The following is a 14,078-nucleotide window of genomic DNA, read 5'->3' on the forward strand; positions in this document are numbered from 1 at the left end:
CAGTTCCTTCTGCCTGCTTCTCTCTTTCTCCAGATTCCACTTGGTCTCTAGCTCCTTTCTGTCAGGTCTCAGGGCAAATGTCACTGTATCAAATGAGGCCTTCCCAGACCCCTCTCTATATAAAAGCAAACAACTCCCAGTGTTTCCTCCCCCTCCTTCAATTTATTTTTTTTCCATTGTACTTACTACATCATATACATGTACTCATTTATTTGCTTCTATTCTCTTCCCCCCATTCAATTGAAGTTTCTTAAGGCAGAATATCTATTTTTTTTTTTTTTTTTTTACCACTTGTATCCCCAGCTCTTGGTACACTGTCACTGTCTGGCTCAGAGTAGGTATTTGGTAAATATTTGCTACGTGGTTGGATACATTAACTTATTTCATTGACTTGACCCAGGCCTTGGGAGAAATATAAAAATAACTAGCACATTTTTGCCTCTGAATAGAGGAATTTATAGCCTTGAGTGTCAGGAAATCACTTAACAGTTGCCACATCTTCTTTAAAAAAAATTAAGAAATACAGAATGAAAGCAAAACTTGCTTCCCTTCTGCAAGCTGTCCAAATGGTATTTTCTAGCCTATTGGTTTTCTTGTGGTGTCTAACGAGTTCTAAGACTGCATGTACTTCTTTATTATAAAGTTTGTGAGCAGTAGAGAACACATTTTTAAAATAATTATGCCTGGCGAGTGGTGTAATTGTCCCTCTCTATAGAACCAAATCTGCTCCCAAACATGTCACTGCTCTCAGGGTGTTTTTAGGTTTCCTTTTTTACACGATAAATATATACAACTCAAATGGCTTCCACCCACTCTTGTTAATTCTGCCTGGATAATTCCTATTTATACCACTGGTTCCAGAGACCTCTAAAGAGATCTTAGTGGGACCAGGAAAATTGTGTGAAAGGTCCTACTAGGTTGATCACTTCATTTAATGGTATTCTGAAAGCCTCAAATGGCAAGGAAACCCTTAATTCTACCTCCAATTATCCTGATTAAGTAAAATTTTGACTTCTGATTTGCTTCTTTTCCTCGGGACCCCCACTGTCCTGTGCCATCTACCATCAGTGTGCTAGGAAGGCACTGGGAAGCAATGAGCTCAGCCCCAGCCAGACAAACCAACAGGCTCTACATGCAGCCCAGGAAAACCATATGTGCTTCCCCCAGTGAGGCAGGCCATTGTGAGCCCTAAAGCCTCTACCCAGGATGTTTCTTCTACATTGAAGCTCTTCACTTTCCTCTCTGTCTAGCTATATACCTCCTGACCATTTTCATGTCCCTTCTTGAGAATCACCTCCAAATCTCACTGTTTTACTCCCTTATGCAGTGCATTCATCATTCCACTGTGCTCCTATGGCATTTAATTTTTTTTTAATGAAATTGTGGAGTTTGTTTGAATCAGCAATTGACATTTCCCTATCCAATGATCTTACAAGCTGATCAAATATATTTTAAATTCAGTTTTATTGAGATTAATTCACATATCATACAATCATCCATGTGCAATCAACTGTTCACAGCACCATCATATAGTTGTGCATTCATCACCCCACCCTATTTTTGAACATTTTCCTTACACCAGAAAGAATCAGAATAAGAATGAAAAATACGAATAAAAGAGAACACCCAAATCATCCCCCCCATCACCCTATTTTTCATTTAGTTTTTGTTCCCATTTTTCTACTCATCCCTACACTGGATAAAGGGAGTGTGATCCACAAGGTTTTCACAATCACACTGTCACCCCTTGTAAGCTACATTGTTATACAATCATCTTCAAGAGTCAAGGTTACTGGGTTGGAGTTTGGTAGTTTCAGGTTTTTACTTCTAGCTATTCCAATACATTAAAACCTAAAAAGTGTTATCTATATAGTGTATAAGAATGTCCACCAGAGTGACCTCTCGACACCATTTGGAATCTCTCAGCCACTGAAGCTTTATTTTGTTCCATTTTGCATCCCCTTTTGGTCAAGAAGATGTTCTGAATCCCATGATGCCAGAACCAGATTCATCCCCGGGAGTTGTATCCTGCGTTGCTATGGCACTTAATTTATACATGAATATTAACTTTAATCACTATGTCAATCAGGTTAAGATAGGTTATGCTGCAGTAACAACCCTCAAAATTTTTGGCATCACATTAAAATAGGCTTATTTGTCTTCAGAGTAAAGACTGCTCAGATCAGAGTGATTCTCCAGGACATCTGTGTGCCACTCAGACTCACATCCAGGCTGATGAAAGCCCTTGTCGCCGTATTATCTGGAACGTGGGGCCTATTCAGTCAGCCCGGGGAGAGGAAAGAACTCTGGCCCAGAAATGATGCTGTCACCTCCAACCACAGCCCACTGGCCAGAAATAATCACTTTGGAGCTGCCTGACTTCAAGGGGTAGTGTTTGCCCAGGAGAAAAGCTGAATGTATGGGTGAGCTTGCAAGCCTAAACTACAATTAATCTTTATGTAGTCCAGTCAAGGAAAAGGTCTCTAATGAGAGTGTGTGGGCACCTTAACTGAAGGAAACATGATTATTCTTCTCATTGCAAGATTCTGGGTTCTGGAAACAGTGCTTGTAACCTAGTAAGTGCTCAATAAATATTTGTTGAATGAATGAACAAATGGACGAATGCTTTAACTAATTGAGATCCACTGCCTGGGACTGAAGAAGAGCCCAGCATCTCCAAAAGTACATGGTCACCCAATACGAAATTAAATCAAGGTTTTTTGAAAAAATGAGGAGGACAAAATGGTTGTTGAGGAGGCATTGGTGTTGGCTTTACAGCATTTCACAGACATTTGTTGATTGACTAAATGGATGGATGGATGGATGAAGTTTGGGCAGACTGCTTCCCCATCCCTATTTCTAACACCAATATCTATTTCGCTTAAGTAATTACAATGGCCTTTATAATGAATGTCATTTTTTCCAATCTCTTTTCTCCCTCACAATACATCTTCTACACTGTTGCCTGATTGATCCTTTTAAAACTCAGATTGAGTCACATGATCATCTCACTTTTAAAAAAATTCTCAATTACTCCATCAGAAAGTTAAAAAAAAAAGTCAAAATTCTTCACATGATACCTGAGTCTTCAAAATTTGATGAGAACTTGCATCTCTCCCATCCTCCTCCTAGCTCTCCCTATCCTTGCCCTCCCACACACACCCGGTCAGCTGCAGCCACGCTGGACCACGTGCTCTTCTCTCAAGAGCGTGCACTTTCACATGTGTGACCCTGCATCCATTCTTTTCCTTTTTCTTCCTAGCAAACGATGACTCAGTCAAGTGTTGTTTCTGCTGTGGAGACTTCAGCTCCCTTCAGACAAATTGCTCCCTTCTCTGTGCTTCCAGTTTATCTAGTTTATACTTTTAAATACTGCCCTTGGGTAATATGCTTTCTATTTGGAACACAAACATTAGAGCTGGAAGGACTTTCTAGTTGTGGATGTGTATCCAGTAGATTGTGGTTTCTAGAGAGCAGGGATCGTGTTTGCCTTTCTTGATTAGGAGAGTGCATTGTCCATCGTTAGCCTCAGTCACTCACTCTTTTATTCAACAAGGCCTTTTGAGCGCCAATATGTGACAGGTGCTGTAGAAATGAATCAAATCCTAGGGAGGGCTCCATTCACCCAAAATCTTTTGGTCATTTTCACACAATACACAATGCTGTATGGCGGTTGCATCATTAATTAAGCTTGTCACATCATTAACGGTGAATGTCATTCTCTTGCGGGTGATTCCTTTAGAAACTGCTAAACAGAGGCCCTCACTTTGAAATACTTCCCTAGTAATATCTCATATTCATTTGTCAGGATATTGACGAGTGTGACTTTGGGTGATGGACTTGGGCTGGTTATGAGATGCGGACGTGGGCAACCTGTAGCTGATGTGCGTGTATTGCCACACACACCCCCATTTCTCAAGCAAAAACATTGATTGTGTTTTTAAAATGATCTTTAATCTTTTCAACAGCCATACAAAATTGTTCCAGTGCACACTGGGCTTTCCTTTTATTTCCTTTTAGGGCACTGATAGAGAAAAATGAATGCTTTCAAACAGCTTCTATTTTCTTCAGGTGCGGCAGTTGGGTGTTGAAACGCACACAGCATTTCCTCTGTGAATTCAATAAAACACATCAGCTGTAGCTATCCACTCTCCCTTCAGACCTGGCCCTGCTACTCGCATTCAAGTGAATGGAGACAATTATGTCTACAAACCAAAGGGAAAATAACCCCTTCATTTGTAAATTAGCTCAATTCCAGTAGATTTTCTGTGTGAAACCAAGAAAGAATCGCATGAAAACACATCAGTCATGAACCCCTCTGTTTAATTGTCTGAGATAATGTTCATCTGGGAAGCTTTCCATTCCCTCTAAGACAAAAAGAGAAACAGCAAACTCCCCATTGCTCCTTGGGGACTTTAATCTGTGAGATCCTCCACTCTTCCCTTCCCCAAAACTTTTTGGTGGGTGGCAAAGGGCAAGCCTCTTGATTCCTTTCGGAACTCGCATAAATCCAGAGGGGCTAAATCCCACTTTCCAGAAACCATTCCCTGTTGCGATACATTGGTTTTGCTTTCAGTTGTGCCCATTTTTTGTTAGAAAGAATGGAAGTAAACATCTCTCTTTTTTAAGTTTGTAAAAAAACTGAAAAGTGTTTTCCCCTTCCTAAGAACAAATGCATTTAAATCCAGTTCTATCCTATGAAAGTCGTAGGTTGGCTATGACAGAGCTGAGATCTCCAAGAACACCAACCAAGAATAGTACCTATAATTGAACTTGAGGATTTCTTCCTGTCTGGGGAAATACTTTGGCAAGCATCGCATCATCCATCAGATATGGTGATTTGACAGTCAAGTTCCTGCCCCTTTGCTCTGACAGTAATATGTATTTCATCAATGAATGAGGTGTGGATACCTAGTCCCACCATGCCTAGTGGTTGCCCATGCAGCATCCCCATGTCATCCGATTCCATCTTCCTCTTCTCACCCCCTGCCCTGGCCACTCTGCACCTGCACCAGAACGACACAGGGCACCATCCACAATAGCAGCACATGTGCTTTCCCTTCTGGGCCCTTTGCCCTCATCTGGGATGTTCTGCCCAAGTGTAGCCATAGCTATGGCCTCTTGTCCCAACAAAGTCAAGCCTTTTATACTTCAATAAAAAGGTGTTTTAAAATCCAAACCCAATAGGAAAGCTATAAAAGATAATATGAATTGATACTTGAAATATATTTCATAAAATTACTCAATTGGAACAACAGTTAAGAAAATAAAGACTTTGACTGGTAAGGATGGTCATAACCTTATTTATAATAATGTGAAATGGTTTCTGTCACATTCACCCAATCATCAGTGTCTATGTAATATTTATTCTAGGGTAGTCATTAAGTATTTATTAAATTAATTAATGGCACATAAATCATGGTATTTTGCTAGCTTAAGTCTTTAAATCCTTTTAGATAAGAAATATAATGTTCCAATGATGACAGAATCCAGAGGTTATCTACAGAGTGATGGGGTACAGACTGAGAATGGACATCTTATGGGGTGCTGGAGGTATTGATCTGGGTGGTGGTTATGGGATAAATATAAATACAAAATGTCAGCCAGCTAAACACGTAAGGTTAGTATACTTTTTGCACTTTACTGCATCTACAGTAGCCACAATTTTTTTTTAAGTAGATGTCTGCAGTAAGATGCTTCTGATCTGTAAGAAATCCTGTTTTGTTCTCCATTCAGGCCATTTCCCTAATTTTGATTTTTGAGGATCCTTTATTCTTGGGCCTGTCCATCTGCTGTATGAGCAGAATTAACATATCAGTCCCATTTCCCACTACCTCTTGGTTAAGTGACTTATAATTCCTCTGAATCTGTTCTGCTTTTCTGGAAAAAAAGAAACTTGAAGCTACAAAATAAAGACCTAAAAGAACAAAAACAACATAAATTTTCAAGGATACTTAGACACACTAGGTCAAGAATTTTAAAAACAATATAAAGTTGGTCATTTTGCAAGGTTCCTGGAATCCTGGAACCTTAGGGAAGCATCAAAAAATAATGTGGACACAGTTTCACGCTCACACTGTTTGTGGGTGCTCTTTATCAAGCAGCTTTCCTCTCTACCTAGAAAGCAACCAGCAACTTCAGATCATAGTTACCAAGGAAATAGTGTGGTTCTGGAAAGACACACATGAGCCATGTAACATTGAACTCGTCACTTACCCCCTTGATCTAGCCTTCAGAAGCCTCTGAAAAACAGGAGTCTGAGATTAGAGCTAAGGTCAAAATCAGCTCTAGCTATCCATATTGCGACAAAAAGTGAGTCATAGTTGCATTTGCAATACCTCTGGAGTCTTCAATTTGACTTAGAATAATAAGTAGAAAGACAGAAGGTCTTATTTTTTTTAACTTTCTGTTAGTATGAAAATAACGGTTTAACTTACATTTCCCAATTGAACAATGGAAATGATGACTTTCTTGCATGATCAGATGGTTCAACAAATAGCAGTTAGAAGCAAAGAATTTGATTCTTTTCGACAGTGCATCAAATTAAGCACATCTACCTGGCTCTGGACAAGTATTAAAGAATGTCTTTGAATCTATTAAAATGAAGTGTCTTTAACGCCTCAGAGTTAATGCACCACCACAACATAAGTGGCCCATCTCCCTTTCAGAAGTCTGGACCATCCCTAAAATTTTCTTAGAGTTTATGACCAGACTACCTTTGACATTATAAGTTAAATATTAATATCATGACCAAACCAGGTGAAAATCAGGAATACTCAAAAAAAAAGCTAAAAACTCAAAATAAATCTAAAAGCTAAAAACTCAGCTTTGCGCTTGCTCTATAATTATAAAGGGCTGGAAAGGAATGAAGCACATCATCTTAAGCCTCTCTGCACTTCACTAATCTGCCAGCAGGATTAGTTTAGTTGCTTTGGAGGAATAATGAGCTCAAGATATTTTCCTACTCTTAAGCTGGAATTTTCTAATATTGATTAATTGTCACTATGAACTAAATGGACTTGTGTTGCTGGACCAAAGATAGCTGTTCCTCCCCAACAACAGCCTCTTTTAAAGACTCTGCCTCGCCCACAGCCTGGAAGGGACCACTCCACATACTACAGCTTCTTGGAGGCAGAGATGGGGCGGGCACCTGACCTAAATGTGGCCAACCAGATCCTCCCACCCAGGAATCTGGAATTGGGAAACAGTCAATGAATCAGTCAGATGTGTTGGCCCTGGAGCTGAAGGGTCATGTAAAGTTAGATCCCGAGTTGACAACCTGGCATTCTGGAGCCAAAGACAAGCCAAAGTTAGGGAGAGCAGAACTGGAAGGCTGGCTGAGGATGCAGGGCAACCAAACTGGGAATCCAGCAGATCACCGAGGGGGAAAGATAGGAGTGGAGCTGGAAAGGGCAGAGTGGAGATGGTAGATGCCTGCGGCTTCCTAGTTCCAGGACACACTGCCGTACTCCTGGCCTTTGGGTTTTAAAAGCTTACCTTGGGGGGGGGGGGTGCCCCTAGGCGAGTCACGATGATGGCGGCGACCACCCCGCGGTGAGCTAGCGGATTCTCTGCTCGTCCGTCGGAGACCCTCGCGCCCCCTGCAGACCCGGTGGCTGGGGCCGGGCGCGTGAGGGAGCGCGGCGACCCCGGGGCCCGGCCAGGCCACAGCCCCCGCCCAGCGGCGGAGCAGCGCGGCGGCACCACGCGGGTCACCCTGAAGACCCTCCGGCAGCAGACCTTCAGGAGCGACATCCACCCGGAGGAGACGGCGAGCACCAGCAGGAGTGAGCGAAAGAAAGGATGAAGATGAGGGGAGGCACGGGCGCGATTCATTTGTTGGTCGAGTGAAAGCACTGAAAGAGAACATTGAACCTGAAAAGGGGAAAGATGCCTTTCCAGTGGCAGGCCAAAAATTAATTTATGCAGGCAAAATCCTTAATGATGATACTGCTCTCAAAGAATATAAAATTGATGAGAAAAACTTTATGTTGGTTATGGTGACTAAAGCCAAAAGCAGTGACAGCACCAGCACCAGCTACAACTCAGCAATCAAATCCTGCCACTGCTGCTACAGTCACTCCCTCTGCAGCAGCAGCCACGGCTGGGGCTCTAACCCCTGCCCCAGCTTTGCCTCCCACTTCCACACCTACACCCATTACTCCAGCATCACCAACAGCATCTTCTGAACCTGCACCTGCTAGTGCAACTAAACAGGAGAAACCTGCAGAAAAGCCAGCAGAGACACCAGTGGCTTCTAGCCCAACATCAACTGACAGCACATCAGGAGATTCTTCTCGGTCAAACCTTTTTGAAGATGCAACAAGTGCACTTGTGACAGGTCAGTCTTACAAGAATATGGTAACTGAGATCATGTCAATGGACTATGAACGAGAGCAAGTAATTGCAGCCCTGAGAGCCAGTTTCAACAACCCTGACAGAGCAGTGGAGTACCTTTTGATGGGAATCCCTGGAGATAGAGAAAGTCAGGCTGTTGTGGACCCCCCTCAAGCGGCTAGTACTGGGGCTCCTCAGTCTCAGCAGTGGCTGCAGCAGCAGCAACTACAACCGCAACAACGTCAACAACAAGTTCTGGAGGACATCCGCTTGAATTTTTACAAAATCAGCCTCAGTTCCAACAGACGAGACAACTCATTCAACAGAATCCTTCCCTGCTTCCAGCATTGCTACAACAGATAGGGCGAGAGAATCCTCAGTTACTTCAGCAAATTAGCCAACACCAGGAGCATTTTATTCAGATGTTAAATGAACCAGTTCAAGAAGCTGGTGGTCAGGGAGGAGGGGGTGGAGGTGGCAGTGGAGGAATTGCAGAAGCTGGAAGTGGTCATATGAACTACATTCAAGTGATGCCTCAGGAAAAAGAAGCTATAGAAAAGTTAAAGGCATTAGGATTTCCTGAAGGACTTGTGATACAAGCATATTTTGCTTATGAGAAGAATGAGAATTTGGCTGCCAATTTTCTTCTACAGCAGAACTTTGATGAAGATTGAAAGGGACTTTTTGTTATCTCACACTTCACACCGGTGCATTACACTAACTTTGTTCACTGGATTGTCTGGGGTGATTTGGGCTCATATCCATAATATTTGGTATAAGGTAGTAGATTGTTGCGGGTGGGGAGGGAGGGATCGAGGACATAGGGCAGAGATAAATACAGTGCATGTCTGCTTATTGGCAGATGCTGCAGATCCACACAGTGTAAAATATTATACAACCAAAAATCAGCTTTTGCAGGTCTTTATTTCTTCTATAAAATAGTAAGTAACTTTTCCTAGGTTTCACTCTTTTTAGTGTACTAGATCCAGAAATTTAGTGTAATGCCTTGCTTTATATTTCTTTGACTTAACATTGGTTTCAGAAAGAATCTTTGCTACTTAGAATCTACAGTCTCTATTTCTTGGCAACACTGGAGAATGGCTTTGTGAAATTGGGAAAATTTTTGGAGCAACTGTAAACAGAAATGCCAAATTATTGATGGTTATTGTTGCTGCTTCAAATATGTATGAAATTAATATGTTAGGAAGCCCATTCTTTCATGTTAAATACCTGGGGTATGAGGGTGGGGAAGAAGGGGTACCTTTTCTTAAAATTAAAATAATTAGTGCTATTTTAAAATTCTTGATCATTGAATGTGATGAGACCCTTCTAACATGATTTGAGAAGCTGTACAAGTATAGGCAGAGTTATTTTCCTGTTTACATTTTGTTTGTTTGTTTTTTTGGGAAAAAATTGGTAGATGTCTAATTACTGTTTACTTCATTGTTATATTGCAGTAAAAATTTTATAACAACCATTGCATGTTTGTTTCTGATGTATCACTTTATGAACTGAGCACTTTTGGGGTTAATGGAGAAATGCAGCATTGTCTCTCTCTCTTCCCCTTCCTGCAGCAGAAACGTGTTTCACATCAGTCATGAGTTCAAACTGCTGCCTTCTTTAAAACCCACAAAATGCTGATTCAGTTCAAAAGTAATGCAGATGTTTCAAAACAGGGTTTCTGGTATTTGTAAATGTTTTTTTTTTTTATTAGATAAGAATGTATGACCATCGAAGTCATTAGTATTATATTTCTTTAAAAAAGATAAGGTGGACAGAACCATATCCAGAACCTTTTATTGCACTGAAAAAACTGGCAAAATCTTCTGGAATGGTTGGGAAGATGCAGCTGGAAAAGTACTTCAGAAAATATACAATCAAGATATCTCATGGCATATTAAAAGAAAAATCTTAATAGCAGTGTTGACTTCTATTTGGATTTTTTTCATCTCAGTTTTTTCTGTTGAATCTCCTTTATTGGCATTGTTATTTGATCATAAAGAAGGGACAGATGTCTACTTGTTCAATATTTCAAATGTATTTTGCCTGAATATAAGCGACCTATTTAAAGAAATAATATTGGGGTCCTCCCCACCAACTGATACTGAGTGAGAAGATGAATTTGCACAGATTTCTCCTTGCATAATCTCTTGCAATATCCTTAGCACAGTTTGGTGGTGATTTTTAAGCTTTTACATCATGCACTTGTAAACTGTCTCTTATGAAAAATAAATGAAACCATGATTTCTCCCCACAATGTTATCATGTAGTTTACTTTTCATGTGTTTACTTCATAAATATGACATGACAAGCCTTTGGACTTTGTATTACCTGCATGTTTTATCATGGATTATGCATAATATCTCAGGAGAATAAAATGATGATTCATAAATTAAAAAAAAAAAAAGCTTATCTTGTGGCCTTGGGCAACCCCCCTTACCTTTACCATTGTAAAAGATAAAAACTATCTTTTGTTTGGGGGAGAAGTTCTAGATATTTTAAGAGAATAAAATAAGAATGAAAGCAACTGAGATACTGATTGAGACCCTGGGAAGGATTTTTACCAAGTTTTACCATTTATTTACACACAATTCTCCTTTGGAAACTCTTCAAGTTGTCTTAGTAAAGATTTAACTTTTTAAGACCTTCTTAGGTACACACTTGGCATTGCTTTCTTAACAGGATCCTGTGCTGAGACTGGGCAGAGGGCAGCTCAGTTTTCCTTGAGTTATGTTAAACCTCTCTTTCTCTGCACTAGAATTTCTCAACAGGTCACTAATAGCATCTTGAAAAGGACAATTATTTGCTGTGCAGGACTGCTCTTTACTTTGTAGAATGTGTAGCATCACTGGCTCCTAGACATGAAATGTCAGAGCATCCCTCACCATTGTCACAACTCAAAACACCCTCCTTGCATCTCCAAATGTCCCTGTGGTGGAGTAATACGGCCCACGGTTGAACACTTTGATATAGACATTGATAAATTGGTTTCCATGCCTTGCAATGAAATACTTCTTGATAAAGACAGTGGCTAATGAGAGGAAATGTTGGAATTAGTTTTATTTTTCCCTAAGGCACTCAACACCATGATAAGTGGTGACCCAGAAAGCAAACTTATAGCTGAGTATTGAAAATAAAGCATATGATATTATTATTTCTCTTGCACAAAACCCTAAAACTAAAAGCGGGGAAGAATAACTAAGGTCAACAGGCAGGGAGTGGAGTCGGCCTTCCATGAGGACCCCTCTATAATGAAAAGGGGCTTTGGTCTTAAGATGAGGACCAGGAGGAGATCTTATGAAAATTCATGACCTCAAAAAGACAAAAATAGGGCATACACACACTTTTGTATCAAATCTTAGAACAGCTGGGCTAAAAGCATAATTGGGAGCTAACATTTTGCATTTCACTGTGCGAGACACTAGGTAGATGTTATAGTTCCTAGACAAATAAAGGAGAGTAGTGCTTCATAAAATGAAGTTCTATATAAAAATATATTTTAAAAGCAAGATTTGTGCGCTTTTCCTTCTCTCTACCTAGGATGTCCTTCTTCTAGATAACCACAGGAGACTTTCATTCTCCTTCATGGTGTGAAACATCAGCTCTGTGAAGACACCCTCTCTGGCCCTCTTCTCTCATCTGTTCTCCTCCATGCTTGCACCACCCCTGATGTGCTCTGTGTTCAGTCACTTGTCTAGCGGAAGGTGATACCTTTTGCTGTAAAGAAGCACCATGAGGACAGGGACTTTTTGTTTACTTTTTCACTCAGTGCCAAGAAGAGTATTGGCAATAGTTATCAGTTAATAAATGCTTATTGAAAGGGCAAATGAAATCATGAAGTAATTCAAGATGCATTCAGATAGATCAATAAGTAATAAATCCATAGTGAGTGATTAAATAAAGTTAATGATGTTTAGTGTAGCTCCTTATGTCCTGGAGGTGAAAACATGGAAAACAGATATAATTCCATGAAATTGTTCTGTAATTGTATGGCCCAGGCTGGCTTTGGCAATGGGGAAAGACCAGAGATCTCAAACTTCCCATAATAGAGGATTTAATTGGAGCTGTGCCAACCCCACCATGCAGAGAGAAGGACATTCCTTCCCTCCTTTGGAAGTGGTTTCTTGACTGCTTACTCTGTTTTAGGAACAGTACTAGGCAGTAACAACACAGACTAAGTCCCTGCTCTAGTGTTTTCAGGCAGTGTTCCGGTTTGCTAATGCTGCTGTTTCACAAAATACCAGAAATGGATTCGCTTTTATAAAGAGGGTTTATATGGTTACAAAGTCACAGTCTTACAGCCATTAAGCACTCAAAGTAAGGCATCAACAATTGGGTACCTTCACTGAAGAAAGGCCAATGGCACCTAGAAAACCCATTAGCTGAGAAGGCACATGGCTGGTGTCTGCTTGCTCCCAGGTTTTGTTTCAAAATGGTGTTCTCCAAAATGTCTGCATCAGCTTCCAATGGCTGTCTTCAAAATGTCTGTCTCTGTTGCAGCTCCTCTTCAAAATGTCACTGTCAGTTGCTCTGAGGTCTGTGAACTCCTTTATATGACCCCAGTGATCCAATTAACACCCACCCTGAATGGCCAGGGTAACACCTCCATGGAAATTATCCAACCAATCATTTCACTCACAGTTGATTGAGTCACATCTCCATGGAAACACTCAATCAAAGGATTCCAAACTAATCAACACTAATACATCTGCCCCCACAAGATTGCATCAAAGAGCATGGAGTTTTGGGGGACATAATACATCCAAACTGCACAGGCAGGCACAGAAAAAGGGAGACAGCCTTGGAGAGGAAGTTGACAAGGAAAGCTTATATGGAGGAACTGGGAGTGGAGAATTGAGGAGATGAGGAGTCTCCTGCCTAGCATGGTGGGGGAATCAGGGGAGCTGTCCCTCCACTGAGGTCACGTAATCCTGTCTGCTCCTTGTTTTCAAGGCAGAAAATATAGGTTCACATTCGAGGATTGCAGGGGTTTCCACTAGCAGATAAATGTTAGCCAGACACTGAATGCTGGGTTAATCTTTCCCTCTTACATATAACTGTGATATTTCACTTCCATAGCATTTTAATCAGGGTAAGGTGTTAACATTAGCTGCCTCAACAGATGAAGCCCAGAACCACAGGGGCTCAGCACAATAGGTCCAATGCACATGTGGGTGTGACTCTTTTCCACCTGGTGACTGAGGGTTTGAGGCTCCCTCTGTCCCATGTTGCTGCCATCTCAGCAAGGTCACTGCTGCAGGGACGAGAAGGATTGATCTTACCTGTCTTAGCCCAGAGGTAGCGTGGTCCCTTGGCCAGAAATAGTCACATGGCCCAACCTAATGGCAAGGTTGACTGGGACACCCAAAGGAGCTAATGTAATACTTAGTGAGCACAAATTGTCTCAGCCCCAACTAGTTAAGTCTGGCACATTATCATTACCTGGTGGAGACCCATTCAAAGAGAACAAGAGAAGCCTTCGTGAGCACCTCTGTGTGAAAGAGAGCTTCCAGTTATTGCAGTCTAAAATCAGAACACCTGTAGAATTGTCTTAATCTCCTCTTACACTACGAAAACTGGCTCTGATCATAGTAAAATGACTTTAAAAGACGTATCTTCCAAAACGGCATTTTGAAGAGAGCCAGTTTCCTGGAAGAAAGCTGTAGCAGCGCATTGAGGGTCCCAAGGCCATGGCCAGCCAATGGGAGAGCCAGAAGGAGCGGCCCTGCTGGTCACATGCA

General features: G+C 41.2%; 1 pseudogene; it reads left to right on the forward strand.

Moving 5' to 3' along the window:
• Window positions 1-7,423: 7,423 nt before the first annotated feature.
• Window positions 7,424-9,020, forward strand: LOC119542958 (annotated as a pseudogene).
• Window positions 9,021-14,078: the final 5,058 nt, after the last annotated feature.

Source organism: Choloepus didactylus, chromosome 8, assembly GCF_015220235.1.
Source record: "Choloepus didactylus isolate mChoDid1 chromosome 8, mChoDid1.pri, whole genome shotgun sequence".
In the NCBI taxonomy this organism is placed as follows: Eukaryota; Metazoa; Chordata; class Mammalia; order Pilosa; family Megalonychidae; genus Choloepus; species Choloepus didactylus.